Source organism: Chrysemys picta, chromosome 12, assembly GCF_011386835.1.
Source record: "Chrysemys picta bellii isolate R12L10 chromosome 12, ASM1138683v2, whole genome shotgun sequence".
Taxonomy (NCBI): Eukaryota; Metazoa; Chordata; order Testudines; family Emydidae; genus Chrysemys; species Chrysemys picta.
The window spans coordinates 39,900,436-39,924,870 of NC_088802.1; the positions used below are offsets into that span (position 1 = coordinate 39,900,436).

The 24,435-nt window shown below is 43.5% G+C and overlaps 1 protein-coding gene across 17 annotated transcripts in view; it reads left to right on the forward strand.

Moving 5' to 3' along the window:
• Positions 1-418: 418 nt before the first annotated feature.
• The window catches only part of TNRC6C (trinucleotide repeat containing adaptor 6C), a 380,854-nt gene continuing 356,837 nt past the window's right edge, over positions 419-24,435 (forward strand). For all 17 annotated transcript variants that reach the window (XM_065562714.1, XM_042841169.2, XM_042841170.2 and 14 more), the window contains exon 1: positions 419-475. The gene's annotated coding sequence lies outside the window, so the exon portion shown is untranslated. The remainder of the gene's footprint in view (positions 476-24,435) is intronic.

A 24,435-nucleotide genomic window follows, 5' to 3' on the forward strand; every position in this document is an offset into this window, starting at 1 on the left:
GTGGAATACATACATACTAGCCAATTATAGTGTGAATTAAATGAAAAATAATGCGAGAAAAGCTATGCAAAATGATGGGGGAAAGTTATGCAAATTTTGTTTTGAAAGTCAGAAAAGATTTAGTTTGATTATGGGGTGCAAATGCTCATAAAAAGTGTCTATTACATTATCTCAATCTGTTCATCCATCCCAATTCAAAATACAGTAATATGTGATAGAGAGTTTGCCAAAGGGATAAAATTGGGTGGAAAGAAATATTCATTGTAAATGAGTGTTGCACATAATGCAGAATAATGAAAATAAACCTGAAATATCTCTGATACTTTTTACCCAAAGGTAGAAAAGTTCCATCACAATCAGGTAAACTGTTTATTTGTGTGTTATTTAAATTCTTTATTTTCTCTGTCTTTCAGCAAAGAATAAATCATCCAATAAATTCTTGCCAGAAAACCGCCTTTGAAGGAGTCAAGAGCAGGTAGGGATTTTGATTTGGATTACATCAAAGCAAGAGGTTTACTTGTTACTTGACATGGGCCCAGTGAAGGTCTGTGTGCTTGCAAACTGCATAATCTCGCAACCCATCATGAAGGGACAGGCAAGGCTGGGATGTTTACTGTACTGGTGGATGAAACAATGGTTGGAGACCTGAATGGAATCCCAGTAAGAAACAAAAAAGGGATAGTCACTTTTTTTCCTACCACATATTCTTAGTGAAGACATTTGGCAGCAAAATATGCTCTATTAAAAGTGTATATGCAATACAAATATAATATTGCTATTGAGAACAACATAGAAATATTTGTTTCTCTGTGTGTTGTCTTACTTTGTGTTATTGTACTCTGAACCATTTGACTTGCATTCCTAGATGATTAGAAGTTGAGGGTTATGCCATGTATCATTCAAAGGATTGTTTTTAAAGATAGTTTTTTAAAAATCCAATTTGCGAAAATTGTTTGAAAAGTTTTGTGATATTTTTATGCTTTTCAGCCAACTCAGAGTGGTCAACATTGTTTGAAAATTTGAAATGTTTGATGAAAAAAAAATGAAATATTGTTGGAAAATATTTTCTGCATTTTTCAGACCGCTCTAGTTATTCTTCCTTAGGTGTGCAGTATGATCTCTCCGCTTACCTACACCTCCGTATCATGAGGCATCAATGATTTCCATGTGGTCCTGTATTTTTATGGTTTGCTGGGATTTTCTTTTAATTTACATGGATAAACTCAAGCTATTTCATTTATTCCTAAAGCAATGGTAGCTTACACTGAACATGGTGGTGAACTCCAGAGATCGTACATGATGGTTGCTCAGATTTCAAAGCCAGCTCAAACATTAACTCAGACAGTTGACTTCTCCCATGCAGAACCATACACTTTGTCTATGGCTCGGCATGTGGGGGACAGAACTGGAGACATGTAATGGGGTCCCTTTTTCTCCAGCTTCTTGTATTGTATTATTTTGAAGGTGTAGTGTTGAGTATGGATTCTTGGTGTCTCTTGCCTTCAATAGGTGGCTGGTTTTTAAAATAGGTTTGTTGTATTTTCACATCTTTCCTTTTCTGAAACAGTGATGATTTTTTATCTTTGTCATTAATTGAGGGCCTGATTCAGCAAAGCACTTAAGCATGGGCTTAAGTTTCACTTATTTCAATGGAGCTTAAGCACATGCTTTAAATGAAGTAACAAGACATCTGGAACAGCAGCAGTCTCCAAAATTAGGGCTCTTAAAAGAATCACAGCAAAAGGTACTTGTGTGTGTGTGTGTGTGTGTGTGTGTGTTGGTGTCCGTGTCCATCCGGACACTCATTAGAGCAAACTAACCTAGGAAATGCTTTCATCTCACTGGCTGTGCCTTGTCTATTAGGGAAAATCCACACTTTGGAAAGGCTTATTTCATACTGTAGATGAAGTACAATGAAAGCAAGAGAGAACACTTTGAAATAATAGAGACAAACTCTATCTCAGCTACACTAGTGTAGGTAAGGAGTAACTCTGCTGAAGTCACTGGAGTTATTCCTGATTTACCTCGCTACTCATGAGATCAAATCTGGCCCCAAATTAGTGAGAAACTTAGGTCCTGCTCCAGCTTCCATTTAAGTCAACAGAAAGAGTCTCTTTGACTTCAGCAGGGAATAGATTGGGTACACAGAGAATGGGGACCATATAGACAAAAGGTGAACCAGTATTGTCTAGTGGTTAGAGTGGTGGAGCAGTGGCCTGGATCTCTTCCTTACCTTGCCATTGGCTCTACTGGATGACCTTGGAAAAATCTCTTGATGCCTCACTTTCCTCATCTGTAAGTGGAGATGGACCTGAGCCATGGTGTTTAGATCCAAATATGAATGACAGGAGTGTGCAGTGCGGGGAGGAGGAGTGCTCAAATCCAAATGATGACTGTTTCAGTACACCTTTGACAGGCTTGCTCAGGTGGATCATGGAGACAAATTAGAGCCACAGAACTCAGATCTGAACCTTCCCAATGTTCGCCTGGCCCAGATCCTCTGTTCCCCTTTGGGCCCTATTCTGCTGTAAACTGGTGATAATAAACGCCCACCTCCCTTCCAGGGACACTGTGGTTTGTAAACTGTTGGGATGAGATCATTCGACAAAAGGCAGTAAATGCAATGCATTATTATTATATCCTACTTACAATCTGTGACTGACTCCAGCTGATGATACAGAACCCTTTTGGACAGATTTATTTTTGAAGAAAGGGGGCTATGCAGCGTATACTGTGTTATAGCCAGTACATGATCTTTAACATGTGGAAAGAAAGAGAAATCTGCTCCTACTCACAACCAGTAATAATAATAATTCATGTAGTAATTATTCTAACAGATGGAAAACAGGATTGGAAGCAGCACAGAGAGGTGTACAGTTGTTTACTTTTAAAATACTGTGTCTGTGCCAGGCGCCGTGTAATTCCCTCAGTTTGGTCCTCCATCAGGGCTGCAGTCCCAGGCTGATGGATGGGCATAGTTGCTGCAAAATATTCTATAACGTTAGATTGCCTGAAGGTGCTCGGTAAACAACAGAGAAGGGGATTGAAGGGATCGGGAGGTCTAATTACTCAGCTGGCAGGGTTGTGGGTCCCGTATAATGGTGCAGCTAGTGGTGATGGAGAGAGGGAGGGGGGAAATGGGGAGAGCGGGGGGCAATGGCAGGAGTTACAACAGCATTAGAATAAATAATATAGTAGCAGGGATGAACTGCTGAACCAAGAGGGCACAGAGGAAACTTGTCTCCTCCCTGCCTGGAAGGAGGTCACAGAGCAGGCCACTAAGCAGGGAATGGGCAAGGGGGAGGGGGCAGGAGTCTCTCTGACTCCCCGGATCAGTGGAATGCCGTGCAGCATATGTAGATCACAGCAACACAGCGGTTAGGAATATGATTATGCAGCACTCCCTCTAGGTATGGGTGCGCACAAAGACCCTTCTTCGCTTTCATGTCCCAGGGGAGAAACGGGGACCAATGACAGGTATTGGAGGAACCCTACTCCCTACCCCCACCACTGCCTGTAAACATCAGTGCAGCTAGCATTGTTCTTTTCTCATCCAATGCCAGAGAGCAATCCCTGCATTGAAGGCTCTGTCTGGTTTTAATAACCATAAATCAGTTCTTTCAGGTACTTACGCACTCACTCACTGTTCTAGGAAGAAATTCGCTCAGTTAAAAAACAAGTCCCTGAGCTCTGATGCCGGAAAGAGACCTAAAACAGAAGGACAATGCCAAGATGGCTTTCACTGCCCTGCCATGGCTCAGAGCGCCACATACGACAGACCAGGGATTTGGGCTTACGGGAGCTTTGCTGCAGTGCTGGGTAAGCAGCACGGAATGGAATAAATAACTCCAGCACAGTGCCTTCCCTGAAAACAGCTCTACAAAGAGAAAAGGAGAGGGGTGGAGGAGCAAATCACTTATGCAGAGAATTCTTAAAAAGGGGAGAGAAATTAATCAGAGTCATTAAAGGCTTCAGACAGCTGAGCAGTAATTAACTATTTCAGCCACAGCCAGCTTTAGTCTAGAGCATTACGTTAGAATCATTCTCATAAAGGTGTTGCCCCTTTCGTGCCAATGTGGGAAACATCTCCTCCCACACTCCACCCCCCCCCCTAAAACAAGGGGAGGGGAGGGCTCAAGTCCCTATATGCTTTTTTTCAATTGGAAACTTCATATCAAACCTGTCTCTTCTCTGTTTTGCATCCCCACCCCCTCCATTCAGACAGCTCCAATGGCACATGCTGACTGCAATGGGGTGGTGACATTGCACCAGCTGTCCATAGCTCAGAGAGCTGCAGGATCTTCTGAAAAGGAGCCCAGGCTCTGCAGTAGCCGGTAGCACTTCCAAAGTCCCAGAACCCGGTATGGTTGGCTCTGATGTCCGACTCCTGACACTGTTCTGTACTTAGTGTTTGTCTGAGAGGCTGTGTCCACTTGCAGGGGAGTCTTGAGACAGCATAGATAAAATGTGTTTTGGGGAAGTGCTATTCTTTTTTGCAGAAGCTGTAGCTAATAGAGAGAGGCTTGTGCTTACCGCAATGGGAGAAAGGAGAGCTAGATCCGATTTTCCTCTCAGACAAAGATTTGTTCTTTGACCTCGGGGAAAGTCCCAAGATCCAACATTTTCAAAAGTGGCCTCTAATTTGGGGTTCCTCCCTCAGCTTTGGGGTGCTCAATTTGAGATTCCCAGGGCCTGATTTTCAGAGATGTTGAGCATCTTCAACTCTAAGTGCAGTCAAGCTCTGAGAATCAGGCTCTAAGTATCCCAAATTGGGCATGCAAAGAATACAAAAGGAGGTACCCACCATTAAAGGCCATTTCTGAACATTACGTCCCTAATCAATCTGTGCTTCTGTTTCCCTAGCTATAAAATGAGGATAACGATACTTATCTCCCTCCTGGGAGTCTTGTGAGGCTAAACTTGTTAACATTTGTGCAGCTCTTTGAAGCCTTCACCTGGACAATGCTGCCATATGTAAGGGAAAAGTATCCAAATTACAGAATGTACAGTGCTGGGCACTGAAGAGACTGTTCCTCCTATAATGGACTAGAATGTGCTGAATGATGAACAGTTGCCTAATTGGGTACTAATGCTTTAAATAAGGTTACAGCTACAGCTCAATAAATAATTTATAGTGAATAAACTGTTGGGCTGATTCAGCCTTTTTTCCTTGTTGGTGAATTGTCTGTGAACAGCTTGCAGTTTTCTCAGATTTATTCATTATTTAGAATTATTACCCAAATAATTTCTACCAATTACCTTTGGTCTTCAGCTTGTTTGCAAGCTGTTTGTTGTGAGTGTTTGAGATTCAAAATTCAAGCTGCATTGGTTAGGTTTTGGTCGCACAAATGGGTCACCTGATGTTGTTTCTGATCCTTGATTGGATGAGTCTAGCTCATAGAGTGTGGGGCAAACACTGTGTTTAATGAATTCAAAATAGCTTGGCGCAGATATTCTCAGATAGTCACATACAATTCGCTATTTCCACAAATGTTCTGGTTAGTAAACTCCTTCTCCAGGAGATTCACTCAAAGTCTCATACGTGAACCAGTCACTAGAAGGGGATACACACTGTCTCCATCAACACTAGGCGTTTTTCTGAACCATTCCTCACTTCTGCAGCTCCACTGGTGATACCAGTGGTGAGAACTCTGCTATATGCAAAGTGTCAGCAGCCTCTGGTATATTTACCATGGCGTCCTGTAGATCTGCTAAGAGCAGAGTTAGACAGCATGGCAGTTAAAATGCCAAAGGCCAACTGTGCCTCCATTGCTCCAGCTGAATGGAAGTGCCGTATAGCTACTTTGCAAGTCTATAGTGGTCTATATCCTGCATTTATACTTGTTTGCTGTGTCCAAAGTGGATTTGATCTGCAGGAAAGAAAAACTAACTGTCTTCCACTGTTCACAGGTTTAAAATGTAGTGCTCAGACATACCTCTTTCCTTCTCCCTTTCATGGTAACTTCACCACTGACCCTGCTAACAACAGTGTGTTGGTTTTTGCGATGAAAAGGATGCCTGTTCACTAAGAACTGGAGTGAAATTCATTTCAGGTAGCAGCCAACCAGCTGGTGGATGATTCTCAGTTTCATTTACTGCTGTCATGGACTGGATTGTGTTAAGTCTTGAACATACTTACTCTGAGCAAGGCTAAGCACAAAATCATCCACCACCATGTTACTTTGTACCATTGTGGTGCCAATGCAGATAACCAGCACTGGCATAGAAGCCAGACCGGAGCCTCCTAGTGCCAGCCTACAATGCTCCTGCCCATCAGAATGTACTGGCTGTGACATCTTCTCTTCACTAAGAACATAGGTGAGTTCTTAACACGTGTCAGCCACATCCACAGTTTGACCCCATTGCCCCCTATCTTCACCCTGTGTCTTTGCCACCCAGAGCATCAGAGGACACAGGGAGCACATGGAATATACTTGATTTAAAACTTAACTTTTTTTTTCTTGTAGAACGTTGTTGCACACAAAAGTTCACCTGGAAACCAGACAGGGCATACATCAGAGGTTATTAGCAGAAAGCCACCCCCTGCAAGGCCTGCATAGAGTACTTTATTGGGGCTTGTCATAGAAGCCCATGTTAGTAGTGAATGAAAGTTTGTACCATCCTGAAGCCTAATGGTTTCCCTCCCACTTTTGGGATCTAACAAGGTCACCTCTCCTCAGCCCTCCCTCTCATTTCCCCAAGGGAAATCCACTTACTTCTCCATGAGCAAGAACCCACTCACCATCCCACAGTCCTATACCATAGCATAAGGAGAGGTACATCTCTGGGGTCACCACTGTGGTAGATGGAGGAATGAGACGCAATGGGGAGCTAATGAGGTTGCCTAGAGGTGTCCGGAGAGATGTTCTCCTCTAGACCTAGGCGTGCCCAGGCCCCAGATCACTGCTGACTCTGGATCCTAGAGGAGAGATACCAGAGAGAAGGAATTAAAGGAAACAGCCCAGCCAAAGCATAAGCACAAAGGGAGGTTTTTATAGCACTGCATGAACGAGGAGGTGTGTCACCCATGTTACAAACAGAGACAGAGAAGCTGACAGGGAACCAGGCCCAGACTTCTGGGGAGAACCCAGGAGTCCCAGTTACCAGGCTGTTGGCCTAACCACTGAATCATACTCACTCTAGAACAGCAATAGTCATTCAGCTGGGCCTGGCTGCTAGGTGAAAGGAACACAACCTCCATAGTGCTGACCAGCAGGCCCTGACTAACCTCAGATTCTCCCACTTCCAGCTCTCAAGGAGCTTGTAAGATTTGCTGAGATAACCTTACTTCTCAGGAGCTGGGGGAGGAGAAACATCCTTCCTCCACAGTCCTAGAACAGACATTCGGGGGAGAAAGAGCCCTCCAGGAACCTTCCCTTCTCCTTCTTGCAGTAGGCAGGTAAGGAGGGTACCCTCAGCATGCTTTTGAGGTTGGGATGATGACAGAGTTAGAAGAGCCACCCCTCCTTCAGAGGCCCAGTACTCTTAACATCAGTGCAAAATCAAAGCAAATCCTGTCACCACTGCGAAAATCAGTGACAGAGCAACCTGTATGGCTGGGCATCATCCCTGTGAATCCTGATGGGGAAGGGAAGGGGTTCCTGTGCCATCAGTAGGTACCATCCCCGTGAATCCTGTTACGGGGGCTGTTCCTGTGGCATAAGCCTCACTGTCCACTCAGCCCTGCAAGTGGTCACAGCATCCCCTCTTTGTTTCTCCCCAGCTCAGATGCAGACACCGCAAGAGAAAGCCCCTCCACCTTCCTCTCTCCTGCTCCGCCCCCGGTGGCTGCCCTTCACTAACTTACAATCCTAAGAGTATGGGGAGGCTTTTTATTTTTATTATTATTTTATTTTAAGTCAAAGTCAATGACAATGACAGAGCGGTAAGCCAAGTGGTGAGAAAAGAGAAGAAAGCGGCCGGTGTCAGGTTTGATGCAGGAGGCAGTTAGAGGAACCTATTACTAGCTCTGTTGCCTTAGGGGAAGTTGGTGGGTACATCGAAGAGTGTAATGTCAGCGGAACAGGCGAGCAGTCTGTTTCCCCTTGTACCCTTATCATTAATGTGGAAGGCATACATTGTTGGCTATTAGTCTGGAGGGGGAAATATTGCAGGAGATGTCTTCGTTTAGAGACTGAGTCTGACTCATCATCACCCCAGCGTGGGAAGCTTAGAGGGCTTCTTTTTATTAATATCCTGTTAAAGGTGAAGTAGGAGAACCCCTAACAGCTGCCATCAAGACTTTGAATAAAGGAGTTGGGGGGGGGGAAGAAACCTGATTCTTATTTTGTTAAGGCTGCTTAATAAGAGGGACAAGTGTTTTCCGTGACATTTTTGGAAAATGATCGGTTGTGTCCCTGGCATTTAGTCTCTGTGGAAAATCACTGGGATGTGGCTTTTGGAGCATAAAGATCGCCCACCTCTCACTCCATGCACAGAGCCCATGGAGGCCACAGCTGATCATGCTTTGCACTTCTACAGCGCCTTTTGTCCAAAGATGTCAAAATGCTTCATGCAAACATCAAATAAGCCTTGCAACGTTTCTATGAGGTAGGTAAGTCATTACAGCTGCTTTGCCGATGGGGAAGCTGAGGCACAGAGCAGCCACACAGAGTCACTGCTGGAGCTGGAAGTAGAACTCCAGTGTCATGACTCCCAGTCTTTGCCCTATTACGCACTAGGTGCAGAATCCCCTGTTTAGGAAGTATGAACCCTCCCCACAGTAACTAATTCCTTGGGGTCTATTAATCTCTAATTTACATGGGTAATTCCCATTAGTATTATTTTGAGGGTCTCCAAGTTTTGTGTGTGTGTGTGTGTGTGTGTGTCTCTGTCTCTGTCTCTGTCTTTCTCACACACACACACACACACACACACACACACACACACACACACACACACACTCTCTCTCTCTCTCTCTCTCTCTCTCTTTCTCTCTCTGAAGCTCAGCACATCAGCAGGGGGAACAGACACTTCCCCACATTCCAGTAATGATTTATTTGGAGGAGGGTCTGTGAAAATAAACACAAAATTACAAATCCTTGGCAGAAAAAGTTAGATCCTTTGTCTGATGATGCTGGCATTTTTCAGACATGTTGCAAATGAAGTCTGTTACTAACTGTGAATGGCTATTAACTCCTCCCTTTCCCCTCCCCCTCCCCCCCCCCCCACTTTGGCAATTGGAGCTTTCAATAAATAGCTCCCAAAACAAAAGGCACAGAGAACGGATCTCACATTAACTTGGGGAGAATAAAAAACCCACTCCTGCTCTGAAAGGGGACTGCAGGGGGAAACGTATTACTGGGTCTAAATGACATGCGCCCACACTAATCTCTTCTTATCTGCTGGGTTCTGACATGCATGGGCTGCCTCTGGTCTAGATTTTAGTCTCTTTGGGGTACAGTTGGGTGAAATTTTTTTACCAGAATTTTTTTTAGTTTAAAAAATGCACATTCGGCAATCCCAAAAGATTTCCCCAATTTGTGTCGATTTTGCTAAATTGTTTCAGTCAGAAAAAAAAAATCGGAACAAATCCAAACATTCACTTGGAAAATATCAAAATGAAATATTTTGATTTTTCAATTTCAAAATAACCTTTCATTCAGAAATTTTCTTTATTTTTGAAAAAAAATTAAAACAAAAAATATTTGAAATTGAAACACAATACTTTGTTTGGGATCAAATGTAGCATTTCGTTCGACCTGAAATGATTTTTTTTATATCGATTTTTTTGGAAGTGCCAGCAAATCGAAATATCTGTTATTCAGCAAGCTCTACTTTGGGGAGAGGTGCAGAAAGTAATGGGATCATTTGTATGGATTCTGGTCTCTCTTTCAATAGGTTTAACCCTGTAGTGCTTGAAGAAGACTGGGTAGGAGAGGGGACCTGAAAAGAGTCTTCAAATATGTTAAGGGCTATTATCAAGAGGACAGTGTTCAAATGTTCTTCAGGTCTACTGAAGGTAGGACAAGAAGTAATTGGCTTAATCTGCAGCAAGGGAGACTTAAGTTAGCTATTAGGAAAAACTTTCTAACTATAAGGATAGTTAAGTATTGGAATAGATTCCCTAGAGAGGTTGTGGACTCCCCATCACTAGAGGTTTTTAAGAACCAATTGGACAAACACATATTTGGGGCACCACATTTCCTGATGCCCTACGCAGCTGCGTGCTGCTCCAACCCGTACTCTGGCTCTTCCCCAAGGCTGCTGCCCCTGCTCCACCCCCGCCCCACCTCTTCCCGCCCCTACTTCCCTGAACTCTGCAGCAGGGCCGGGGCTGCACTCACCGGCGGCGGGAGTGCAGCGACCTGGCCCCAGCTGCGCCGCTGGCGAGTGTTGGGGGGTGGTTCCCTCCTGCCCCCGAAGCCAGCCTTGCCCGCTCCCCCCCACATCATACCCTGGAGTTTGGTTCCCAAAGGCCGGAAGCAAACCAGTGCCTGGCAGATTATTTGGAAAGCCCTAGGTACATCCTCTCTCTGCCATGCCGGATCCCCACAACCTAGTCCCAGGACCCTTATCATTTTACCTTAGATGCAGGGTCGGCTCCAGGCACCTGCTTGGCAAGCAGGTGCTTGGGGCGGCCACTCCGGAGAGGGGCGGCAGGTCCAGCTATTCGGCGGCAATTCGGCGGACGGTCTCTCACTCCAGCTCCGAGCGAAGGACATTCCACCAAATTGCCGCTGCAGATCGCGATCACGGCTTTTTTTTTTTTTTTTGGCTGCTTGGGGCGGCCAAAACCCTGGAGCCGGCCCTGCTTAGATGTCTTAAGGGGTAGGTCCTAAAGCTATGGGGAGAGGCAGGTCCTTTAATTGCCCAGTAGCTCGCAATCTTTTCCATGCTGTGACCTCACATTACACCAGAAAAAGTTTCGGGATTCCCCAGCCACCCCATCTAGCTATAAAGGAAAGGAGAGTGTTTGTGACTCCCCTGAACCTGATTGTGCCCCAGCTGGAGGCTCTGAGCCCCAGGCTGAGAACCCATGTTCTAAGCACCTCAGTCTATGTTCACAAAATGGTAGGATATGCAAAAAGGAACTCACTAAAAGGATCGTAAAACTTGCGAGGAACTGGCAGGTTCAGGGGAATGTAAATGTGCTAGGCTGCTAGTTCAAATCTAGCTTGTATTGATAGTGACCAGAAATCACTGCTGTATTGAGTGATGGCTGCTCACTGAAAGGAAAGAAAGAAATAGAGACAAATTGGTGTTACTGCTTCACAAAAGCCATTGCCATAATCCACGTCAAGACGAGCCCTTGGCTGGCATTCTCTGCAGAAAGGTCAAGGATTGAGTAGACGTAGAGGGCAACCCCAATTATCTATTTGTTTTGTGGTAGTGACCAGGAGCCCCCATCATAAAGCATCCTGCTAGGCGTTGTATAACCACAGAACGAACTGACGGTCCCTGCCCCAAAGAGCTAAAAATCTAAGCAAACCCCAAGAGGTGGTCTCTTCAGTTTAGGGTCGAGATACATTGGCAAGCCTGCGTGTGATGGTGGTGGTGCGAAAGTTGTATGCTGCTGCCTATGCTACTTCTGTCCTGCTTCGGACTCAGAGGCTGTCAATCACTTCCCCTTTCACCAGCTCTAAATTCATTTACACTAGAGAACGAATGTGCAAATGTTAAGACCTTTCATGTGTCACATTGTGTTTATTTTAAAGATCTTTCCAATCAGGCTAAAGTTTGAAAGATGATACAAGCCTACTTGTGCATTTGGGTTTCCATATGAAAGAAAGTTCTATACTTTATGAGCAATTGGCTGAGAAATCCAGCTGGAAATAGTTTTGTTTTGTTTTTTTGTTTTGGTTTGTTGTGGTTTTTTTTTGTGAGGGGAGGAGGGGCTGGTACTGTAAAGCTGTGAAATCTACACCAATATCTATTGCTAGAAGCTGTCTGCTGAGTATGCAAGCTCAGTTTACCTCTGTTGTTCTAAAAATATAGGGATAATATTTATTTCATTAGAATAAACCTTTCCATAGCTAGGAAATGCATTCTGAGTAGCGAGAGGAACTCCAGGATAAGGGACTTTACTGCATTTGGGATTGTGTGTCGCTAATATTCTGGTTAAATAAATACATTTTACTAATTGGATTACTCAGACAGCATAATATACTGCTGGATTTCCAACATGATGCTAATAAATTGTGTGAAGAACTTAATCATGTTAGCTTCCAAAAAGCTTGTAAGAGATGAAATTAAAAAATAAGTAGAAGTTGACATCTATTGCATTTCATAGTGTCTTCATTTTCCTCATCCGTCTTAGAGTTCTCTTTACCATAGATTTGCTGCTGTGGTTTTTGTATTATTATTATTATTATTATTATTATTTAATCTGCCTATGATTAGGGAGGCTAGGGAGTTAGAATAGGCCCCAAAGGATGGTGGCACTGTCCTTGCCAACTGTCCCTTCTTCTTACACTGATTCATACCAACATAAAAAAGTGAGACCTTCACATTGTCTATTGGACACAGTAGGGAATGCGGCTTATTTTTTTGGACACATACAGATGTAAATGAGACCTGAGGGAATGTAAAGCATCAGTTGCCACCAGAAATGAGGGAGATTAATGCTGGGAGAAGCACAGTAAGCCAGTGCTCTGGTTTCTCAGCTCAGATGACATGGGTTCTAATACCAGGTTAGGTCATTTCAGAAAGAACACTGCATAGGTTAGTGTGATTGACAGTCTCTGGTCAGTAGAAGCTGAGGAGTGCAGTAGCAGGGAGGAATGGGGCATGCTGTGGGTAGAATTAACATGTAGCAGAAAAACTATGGGGCAAGCAGTGTTAACACTATAACTCATCATTATTACAATAGACTGCCCTTAGTCTGTACTAAATTCACTTGTATGTTTTAACCCACAAAAAATAATGGAGGGTTTTGTTTGTTTTGGGTTTTTTGGACAGCAATATACTGTGGGACAGGACAGATTTCCCTTTTCAGCAGCAAGTGACAAATGCTCTGTTAAAAGCCAATAACTTGTAGCCCAGTCAATAGAATAACACTGTGGATTAGATATATAGCTCAAGATGTATTATTTAAGTGACAGCCAGCTGTCAATGTGGTCTACTCTTTACTGTGAAATAAATGTCACAGAAGTTAATTTTGTGTCCTGAACTGAAAGACACACAGCGAGTCTAGCCAACAGGTGGGGATTGTACTAATTGATGAAGTCCGCTATGGATGTCTGGATACCAGTTGGCACACAACGGGCCGTTTGTCTGTTACACAGGTCAAATGCAGTCCAACAACAACATACACTGCAATTATGGCTTAAAGACTCTTACTCATAACTATAATTACATCCTTAAGCATCCCCTTCGCCTTACAGATACCTAATGCTGAGCACAGACCTGTCAGACACCAGAGAATTAAGCCCCCATGCTGTAGTGATCACCAGAAGCAAAATGATCACAAGAAAAATTATGCCTGCAGCTCAGTGTGATGGAAGGGAAACATTTCTCATGGTTCTTCATTCCTTCCCAAACACTTAACAGTAAGGATGATCTTGTAGTTAAGACCCAGTACCGTGAGGCAAAAGATCTGAGTTCTGTTCCTAGCTTGTTCACAGATTACCTGTCTTATCTTGGGCAAGTCACTTAAGTTTTCTATATCTGTTTGATATGTAAAATGGGGATAATAATTACTGCATCAAAGGGATATGCCAAGGAATAATTGAGCATTGTAAAATGTGGTGAGACCCTCTGATGGAAACCGCCACATACGATGGTTGTAACTAAAAGATTAGGTGGAAAAAAGATTGCTAGTCATTATAACAGAGTTCTTTCCTATTCTCAGTCTATGGAAAAACTACCTGTGTCTCAGATTCTACACTATGCTAACTATTGACAAATGCTGACTTTGGATAGCAACCACTGTAAGTGCAATATACACCTCTACCTCGATATAACGTGACCCGATATAACACGAATTCGGATATAACGCGGTAAAGCAGTGCTCCGGGGGGTGGGGCTGCGCACTCCGGTGGATCAAAGCAAGTTCAATACAACGTGGTTTCACCTATAACACGGTAAGATTTTTTGGCTTCCGAGAACAGCGTTATATCGAGGTAGAAGTGTATTATGAACTCATTATCAGGAACCTCTGAGCAGCCTATTGGCTGCAATACGCAACCACATTCAGCTGGGCCAAAGCATCATTGTCACTGATATCCTCTGCAGCTCAAATGCTGCCCTCACTTCCACCAGTTAACCAATTGTCTACAGCAACATGTACATGTAAGCAAGGGCAGAATTCTACCCTGCAAGTCTGATGAAAATGCATAAGTGTTGCTTCTGCTTGGGTAGTCCCTATGGGCTACAGAGGTCACCCTGAGCACACAGCATAAGACTGAGTAAGCAGGAGATATTTTAAAGACACTTATTGGAGCTGAACTGCAGCTTTTCCCTCTCTTTGTCTCACTTTACCCTCTCTTTGTCTCACTTTACCTATCTGTACAATGGGCATCATGAAACTTAGGCATATGTTTGTTAACGTTTAACATTTACAAGTTGCCACTGAGTTTGGGTGCTCATCTTTCAGCTGAATCCTGAGTGGTCACAATTCCAACTGAACCCCACAGAGGCACTGGGTGTTCAGTACCTCTGAAAGTCAAGTCCAAATTGGGCATCCAAAATCAGTGCCCACTTCTGAAAATGTTGGCTTATGGGCTTTGAGATCCTAAGCTGAAAAGTGCTATATATTGGAGTAATAGAGTCTAAGGTTTTCGTGCTTCCTTCACATTTATATCTGCTCCTCTTCAACCTGTCTTCATACATTTTGTTCCTTGTTTGGCAGTGCAGTCTGCATGAAGCACGCTGCATTGCCCTGCATTTATTTATATTTTAGTTCACAGCAGGATTTGGGGAAGGGGGGGAGAAGAAAACAACAAACCAGCCCCTGAAACGGCAGCAGCTCCTTGATAAACCTGAACCTCATTGAAATACTAATAACTAGGTTTTGAAGCAGCTTTGTGGGTATTAATGCAAATGTTTTTTCTGACTCTCCAGGTTTAATAGCAACAGCTTATACAACTCTAATTAGCATAACAAAATTCAGTGATGAAGAGTAAAATGCTTGTCTTGTTTGATGTTTCCTGGTAATTAGCAAGAATAATGATTTATGCAGCGTTCCAGGTTCTCAACCCACAAAAGATGGCAGAGATCACTTACAGTGAGTGGTTAACTCTCTGTTTTTATGAATAGGGTGTAGCTGAATGAAAATGACATACATTCACGCATGCATACACACATACCAGTGTGCACTGGCAGACACAACTACACATGGGTGAATCTGCAAACACACTTACATGCATGGACACAAGCAGTCTCTGACTGTCTTTTAGACAGCAACAAGAGTAAATGAAAGCCACTCAAGATTTTGCTGGGGATGAGAGGAGGGGTTATTTTCTATTGTTGATTGAAGTTGTCTATTTCATACTGAAAATACACTGGGCAGAATCAAACCCGGGCCAGAAGAAACTTGTTCTTTTTCCCCTTTGGTCAGATATTTGATCTGACTTCTTGGAAAACACAATTACTGGATCTGGGACCTCTCCCTTGGGCCATGCAGAGACAAAGGTCAGAAGCATGAAGAGGATGTGGTTGGAGCAGCAAAGGCTGTAACCTTTCCCAGGCCCACCTGATTCTGGCCCCCCTTTCCAGGAACCTGCTTACTAATTTTCTGTTCAGAGGACCCATTCTCTCTAGTGAGACTGTGTTTCTAGCCAGAGGGCTTTGTATCTGCCTTTGTTGTTTTCGCCAAGCTACGAACCCTTTTCCTTAGGTCCACAGAGGATCACAAGCTTTGCCCAATCAGGGGTTTCCTTGGCAGACCCCCACAGGCCTCTACCTACTTGCATAAAATGGAGGAGATTAAAGGCCATTCCCATCTTTAATACAGAGGTGCAGCCTGCAGGGTTCATATGGCATGCTCACCCATCCTCCTCTGTGTGGTGCTGTGGTCTGCACTGTGGTCTCTTTTGGCAATGCACTTTGGTGGCTCCTGTCCTAGTGCAAGCCATAACATTTGTTATAAATTGTGGGCTTCTCATCAGCCAGTCCACCCTGAGGGCCTTATATAATCTGTGGACTGTAATCTCCTCTCCTGCTAGTTTTCCACCGTAAGAATTCCATCAGCAGCATCTTCCCCTTACAAAAGTGTCCATTTGTATTAACAACCACAAAGTAAACTTTAAAGGGTAGTAAATTTTGAACCACTAAAAAAAAAAAAACCACTCCTTTTATGTTGACTTTACAGAGGATTTATCTTAAGGTGTTTATTGAGATAAATGTTCTGGCTGGGTTTTTAAAAGGACTAAATAATGTATGACCATTAATTCCCTTTGCGGTTACATAACTTCTCACATAATTTTATCATCTTAAGCCACGTGCTTCAGGGTATAAACTGAATTCCTACCGTGGTCAGGAAGGAATCTGCAAAAATGTACACAGCATCCCCACAGAATGGAACAATTAGCTAGGTGGATAAGGGAAATCCTCCTTTTTTTCCTGACACATCGGCAGCCAGGCACTGCAGAAGGAATGTTCAGGGTCTGCTCCAATAAGGCAAATCCTTTGTTTCTGTACTAAGAAAGCTAACGAGGTAAAGCAAAATAATGAATGATGTATAATCTATGAATGCCTACTGTCTGAGGTGCCTCTTCTAGTCTAATTCTGTCCTCTCCAGAGTAAAAGGGCGTACTGCCAGAATATCTCCATCCCCCCCCCAACACGTGAGATGATCAGAACACTCATTCCATCAGCGATACCCTAGATGAGATATTTTCAGTCATACGGCATCCTAACTTTTTCGTGGGTGAAAAGGCTTGGAGAGAGAAGCATTAACGATGAGAAGAATAATTTGGTCCAGCAGACATTGCAAACCACTTGGGGGAAATGTTTTCCCACCTCGAATGATGGTGTGCTGTTCACACAGGGGAGCACAAGCTGATCTGACAAACTGAGAATGTCAGCCTGGAAATCTACTAGGGAATGTAATCAGTTCCTGATTACACAGCAGTGCCTCTGTGATTCTTAGGGCTGTTTACATTGAAAACAGAATGGGAGGCTGATCCTCCATCCCCCTCGCCTGGATGTCAGAGCAACACACGAGGGAGGTCCAGGGTCATCCAGGAGGAATCTCTTTGGTATGGCCTTCAAACTGTTTCTAGCCCAAACAGAACTAGCAACCCCTATGGAGACTGTAAAGGCAGGAGAGATTGTACCTGGGAGTTAGGGTTGCCAGCCCTCCAGGATTTCCTGGAGTCTCCAGGAATTAAAGATTAAACTTTAATTAAATATTACGTCATGTGATGAAACCTCCAGGAATATGTCCAACCAAAATTGGCAGCCCTAGTGAGTTGCCCTTTCATCTTGCACTATGCAAGAGTTTGTTTATAATCATGGAGAAAGGTGCTACTTAATATGAGTAAAGGTTGCGAAATCAGGCTCCTAGGCGTGCTTTATGGTGCTCATTAGAAGGGCACAGTGGATTCCTGGGTGGCAAGATGCACAGGATGGGTTCCTGTACAAATTGACAGCATGCCAGATCTGGAGTTTAAGGGGTGAGGCATTGTTACAGAACATTTCCATTTTTTGTGGGTCTGAAAGACATGCAAGATTTCGTGTGTGTGTGTGTGTGTGTGTGAGAGAGAGAGAGAGAGAGAGTATAAATGTGTGTATGCATATATAATATATATAAAAGTGTGTGTGTGTGTGCGCGCGCGTGTAAAATTGGCTTTCTTGGATTCTGCAGAGTGCAGTTCTGTTGCTGGAGATGGATCACTGATCTTCTGGGGAATTGTGCTCTACAAGGTTAAACATGTTTGCAGAAGAAATATGGATAATGCTCTTATCATGTATGACCTTTACTATATGTGTAACATTGTCAGTGACAAAAATGGCATTTTTAAATGGTTTTCACACCATGGTATCCAGCCATTAAGCATAATGTATGTGAGTGACTCTATATTGTTTCTGTGAAATTGCAACATTAGATTACTTTCCATGCAGGCTGCTCACACGAGTTGTACCCCGTTACCGTGAGCAAGGTTCTTATTTTCCATGCCTAATGTCATTCTGGTCCTGTATTTACCCAAAGGACTAGGGAAAGGCTTATAAAGCACAAAGACTGCTGCTCTCCTCTACTTCCACAGCAGACAATTTGTGCATGTGTAAACGACGCACTTACTTTAAGATGTTTCTCTGATCCTGGAGTTGATGAATGACTCTTTCAGAAGCCTCTGCTGATGTTGCATTTTTAATGTAGACAAACTGTATCTCTGGCTCTAATCCCCCCCCCAGCCACGATTCTGCCATCTTCCCTCTTCATGGGCTGATGTTTGATCTTGCTGATGTCATTTGGAGGCTTTTATTTCTGAACTGTTTTTTGATTTACAGGCGAGATAACAGATTTTTTTTTAAAGGCACCCAGAGCTGAAAGGTATAAGTGCTATTTCCAGTCAAATGTATCTAATTCTTGGCCTGAAAAAAAAGTTAAGATGCTAGAAAACAGAGGTGTCAAATTCATTTACCCAAATTCTATGTTTAATTATGGTTAGGGTAACCAGATAACAAGTGTGAAAAATTGGGACGGGCGTAGGGGTAATAGGAGCCTATGTAAGAAAAAGCCCCAAATATCTGGACTGTCCCTATGAAATCAGGACATCTGGTCACCCTAATTATGGTCCATGGGTCATGGTATGAATTCAGGACTATACTTTCACCGCAATGCATGGTGGAATGTCACTGATGTCAGTAAATGGATTGCAAAGAGATCAAGGGGAAAATACGGCTTTTATGTAGCAACTAAACATTTAGTTATTATTTATTGTTGGTTTAATGCCTCATTGTCACATTCATCACTCAGTGAGAAAATCGGCTCCTTGTTAGGCCCCCACTGTTTCTGTCCTTCATTATTGTTATTGTTTGTATTTCAGTAGCATCTTGGAGCCACAGTCATGGACCCCACTTTGCTAGATACAGCACAAACACAGATTCCTTTCCATTCCTCCTCCTCCTCCTGTTTCTCTGAGCCTTCCTGGTCTTTGTGAGTCTTCTCTGTTCTTCCTTCTGCGCTCACTTTCCTGCCACAACGGTGCAATTCCCAATCCAGTGGGCTTCACTCCATGCCATCCACTAAAACAATTAGTGATTTAAATACTTTAATGTTGACACTAAAGTGCCATCACTGGGCTCTAAAGATGAGGGTCCGATCAGATTGGTAGGGGACAGGGTGGCCACTCCTCTGAGTCATTATTTCAGGCTGTTTGCAGACTCAGATAAAGGTCAGGGCATGGGTTCACGTTTGAATGGTAATCTTCACAGCCACCTGAGCTAGGAACTTACTTTTATAAATCAAAGCTTCGATTCTGAAGGATCTGAATATGTCACGCAGGCCACGTCAGTGTATCATGTGTGCCAGATCCAGCCTCCAGGCGTAAGTTTGATACCCCTGCAATAGAAAAATGTAGCATAATTTGACCTTATTGGGGGCTAGTCTCCCTTCATTGCCTGGGAGGGAAGTAGATGAGGTGGAGGTAAAGGGTTTCTACCTGTAGCCCCATTAGCATTATCTACCTGAGCAGCTCCTCATGTATCATTGGGAGAACTGGCTACCCTGTGTTTGGATTCTCCCCATCTGGTACCACAAGGTCTGATTCTGTTCACCCATGTCAGTGTAAAACATGATTGATTCTGCATCAGGTGATGGGGTTACACTGTTGAGAGGGCAATTAGGCCCATGGGGAGGGGTGAAAGTGGGCCGGTACAGTGTACCAGTAAGAAGTGGCCGCTGGTACCAGCCCGTACATAGCAGACGTTAAAGCGCTACTGTGGCAGCACTTTAACGTCGCTGCCCCTTTTGCCACTACCACCCCGCAACCGACGAGCCGCTGACAGGAGAGGGGGTAAAAGAAGCCGACGAGGGGGCTGGTAAAAGGGGAAGCTGCCCCGGGGCCGGCGATTTAAAAATTCGGTAAGTCTTCTATGTTACTTTCACCCCTGCCCACAGGGTCTGAAGATGTTAAAGGCCTTTTTGGTCATGTAGTCCATTTCTGACCCTGTGGATGAGGCGCCAGACTAGGATTTGGACTATACTTGAAAGTTAGATTGGCATGGCTGCGTCGGGCAGAGGTGTGAAAATACCACTCCCCCGAGCAACATAGCTGAGCCAACAAAACCCCGCAGTGTAGACACAGCTAGGTCGACGGAAGACTGCTTCTGTCGATATAGCTAATGTCATTTGAGGAGGTGATGCTTCTATATCATCAGAAAAACCCCTTCTCTCGGTGTAGGCTGCCTCATGGTGCCATAGGTATGCTGATGTAGTCTCGGTGGTGCAGACTTACCCTTCGACTTGATAGGCATGTGTCCAATTCCTGGCTTCTCCAGAGATTCCCTGTGTGGCCTCGGGCAAATCGGTTGATCTCACTCTGCTGCAGTTCCTCATGTGTTAAATGGGCATGGTAACATTTCTTTCCTCCTCCACCTTTGTCTATTTAGCCGCAGTCTCTGTCTCTTACTACATGCGTGTATGATGCCTAGCACTAGTACAATGAAGGGACCTGACCTTCACTGGGCTATTACAATTCAGCTTAAGACTTCTTTTACACCATTTCATTGTGTTACCCTTCAATATTGCAGAACCATAGCTGAACAGAAAGTAGAGATGGTAAAGATCTATCAGGCCACCTAGTGCATCCCTGTCAGTTGCCAGTCAGCCTCTCAGACCATTCCCTTCTCATGCCTGCACTGTTCAGTTACTTACTCCACTGCATACAATTTTTGGTGCTCTTCCCTGAAATCCCTATGGTTTGTTGGTATTTCTCAGGAATTGAGCTGATCAGTCCATTGCAATATTCTAGGTCTAGCCTCACCACTGACCTATAGGGAGGAGCCATCATTGCTGTCCCTGGATTCCATCTCTAGGTCACATCATCCCCGACTGCAACAGTTCCTATTACTCTCTTTTCTAGCCCAGTTCCTATGTATTGGAAAAAGCAAGGGCTCAGCTGGTGCTTATGGCCACAGTCTATGGTGGAAATAGCGGGAAAGTGCAGCCTCCCTGCAGGAGTTCCCAGAGGAATAGTGCCTCAGGCAGGCGAGGGGAGTGGGGGGCAGAGATGTCTTTGGGCATTGGCTCAGTGCTAGTCATAGCAGAACCCTGCATGTACAGGGATAGATGAATGGGAAAGGTCCAGAGTCATTCTGGACTGTTTTGAGAGCCCCAAAGCTTTTCGTTGCCACAGTAAATTTATAAATACAGCACAGTGGGTACTGCTTCCACTCTCGGCGAACATTTCTCACCACGCTAGCCCTGCAACTGCACAGAAGCATCTTGAGATGAATAAATTATGTGTGTGTGAGAGCAAATGCAAAACAAATTGCAGAGGCACACAAGACCTGCTGTGTCTCGTCTCCGCTCACTCTCTCTCTCTCTCTCTTTCTCTTTCTCTAAGTATATATTCTGGGTTTTGTTTCAAAGTGCTGGTTTTTAATGAGCTTTTCCATTTAAGACACATTAAAGTTTTAAAACTAATGTTGCTGAGAAGGTTTCTGATTGGTTGGTAAACTCCAAAGAGTTAACGTCTTTCTGTCTCTTTCCTCCTCTCCTCACACCTCCCACCAGTCTCCCCTCCCTGATCTCAAACGTATTTCTCACTTCATTTGAATTTGCCTTTCTCTTTCCCTTTCCTCTTCGTTTTTTTCACCTTAATAATAAACATTAGTGAACCCTTTGGGCCCTTAACTCACACTCATACACATACACACACACACAGTCTAGGGATCCAGAGGAAGTTAGGGTGAGAGAAACCCCCACTCTCAGCTCTTCTCTCTTTTGGAAAGGTAGATGGATGGGGTAACTGCATCTTGTATGCTGCGCAGTGAGTCCAACTCTGCTAAGTAACTAAATAAAGATGTAATTTTAATGATGATTAAATTGAAGCACCTCATTAATTTCATGTGAGAGGTGGGGAAATACATGGCAGCTCTTTCCCTAAATTCATTGTTTGTCTGGCCGCGAGACGTCCCCTCTCAACGTCTGGTTGAGTCTAATTTAAGTATGTAAATGTAATGGTTCAGTAAGTAAAATTGCCTTTATTGTTTAGAATGGTTTGTGCAGTAATTTACAAGCTAGCAAGGCTCATTTGATAGGAGCGTATGATGGAATAGGTGACTACAGTGAAGGACATGTTTATCTTTAGGATACAGAGGAGGTACACGGACACCTGGCATTCACAATCCGAAACCAGGGACAATGCTGCAGGCATGAGACTCAGATGTGTGTGAAGTCTGCAGGGCAAACAATTTATGCTTTTAAATCTCAGCTTTTGAACCAGCCATGTTGTTGGCTAGAATCCTTCATTCTACTTGAATATTATCATGAGTGACTCTATCAATCCTAAGGGTGCAAGTGAGGATTAAGTGGTGCATAGGCCCTGCGCAGGCTCTCTGCACAGCCCTGGTGCCTTTGTATGCAGATTTCCAGCATCTCAACAAATTATGGAAAGAGGAAAAGAGACCTGATAGATTGCAGTAGGGTGAGAGAGTTCAGCTCTTGCTGGTTTATGACAGTCATGTGTTAATGTCATTTCACCCATGGCAGTTCTCACTGGAAAGTTTTCTTTTGTTGAGCTGGGTAATAGGATTAATCAACGCATGTTATTTCTAAACAATAGGCCAGTCATTCTATATTTAGAGACGCGTCTCCTTCAGCATCACTGAGAGAGCAGTTTCCAACCTGAGTCTGGTTTCATCCTCGTTTAACTTGAAACAAAGCTGAAATGTGGCGACTGCTGGCTGCCTCTGTGCCCTCACACAGCCTTTCTACCACTCATCCTAACCTGCCATAACCGCCTCTCCTTAAAGCTCCTTCATTTTGTATCCAAATATTTATGACAGCGTTTTTTGTTTAAAATAATAGCTTGTACCAAGTATTCTGAAGTGCTTTTCAATATTAATTGAGCCTTTCTACAAACTTGTGTTCTGAGAAACTAATATTATACTTGTTTTATAGATGGATAAAATGTTGCACAAAGCAAGGTCACCCAGAGCTGGGACTAGTACCCATGCGTCTGGATTCCCACGCTGCTACTCTAACCCCTTGACAACACCATACCAATGGGTCATCTCTTCCTGAAGCAGTCTTTAAAACACATCCATATTTGTTTGCTCGATGGCCCAAAGCCTCCAGACCAGACGACAGTATTTTCCTTGGCTGAATAAACTTGGGCTGCCTTTGCTTGATACAATATGACAATTTTACAGTGTCCCATTATTGGTGCTCAGATACTGCGGGAATGGGAACATTAGAAAAACACTAGCTAGCTAGACTCTTTTCTATAGAGGCCCATTTGTTTGTCTGATTTAAAGCTTGCTTTCCATATTTTTCATATTTTTTTCTCTTTGTTTTTGATAACCTCACTATCCATGTATCTGAGTGAAAAATGAAGCTAGTAAAATCTTATTTGCTTGACTATGGCTAGACTTCTTCCAGAAAATCTGCTTAGGACATGTTAAAACCATGTAATGTAAGCATGGGGGGGAAAGGGGGAAAGTGTACAAACAAGCAATTTCTGTTCATGGGGGAAAATAAAATGCACCAATACAGGCAAATATAACACAAAACTGTTTCTTAGAAAAATCAGTCTTTGTCTGGTGGCTTTCATTTTAGAGCAATCATAGGTTTTCCTTTGTTCACTTTGGCACTGATATCACTGAAGAAAATACTCCTATTTGCTTAAGCAGTCCTCTCCTGAGAAACTCATATGGTCTTCCCTGATAAAACTATGGACTAGATAAAAAATATTGATACTCTGTTGAATAGAAAGGTATTAAATCCGTGTGTATCAAAGTACTAGAACCTGGCCCTATATTTTTCAAACTATAATGCCTTATTAAATTCCAACTTCCTGCCCCAGCACTTAAATAATAATTATAAACAATATTTATTATTTCTACTAGTATACAGTAATAATTTACTTGCTAATAAATATTCACCATTTTCCAGTTCACATGAATAGGAAAAGCTTCTTAAAAAAATTAATTAGGACTAAAGCTTAGTCCATTTCTGAACTAAACTGAACATTTCTGTTCCTAGAGGTATGATCTAGACAGGTTACTGTCGCTACCCCAATAGTGTCCAGGTTTTTGATACCATTTTTATTGCCACCTGAACATTAACTCCTTCCCATAAGGCACCAGGAAACAGTCTCTTTCTTAGGGCCTCACTCCACAAACCTTTTGTGTGCCAAGCCCTACTGGCTTCAATTGGAGTTCCTTCTGCATTGGGAAGGCTGTGTAAAGCTGCTCTTTCTATAAATTTTCTTCTTCTGTTACAACAGGAGCAAAATTTGGGACTGCTGCTCATTCAGACCTTGGCAGGTGATGTGATTCTCTGCAACTGCCTCTGTAGCTGAAATTGGAGTGGTGTTGACAGAC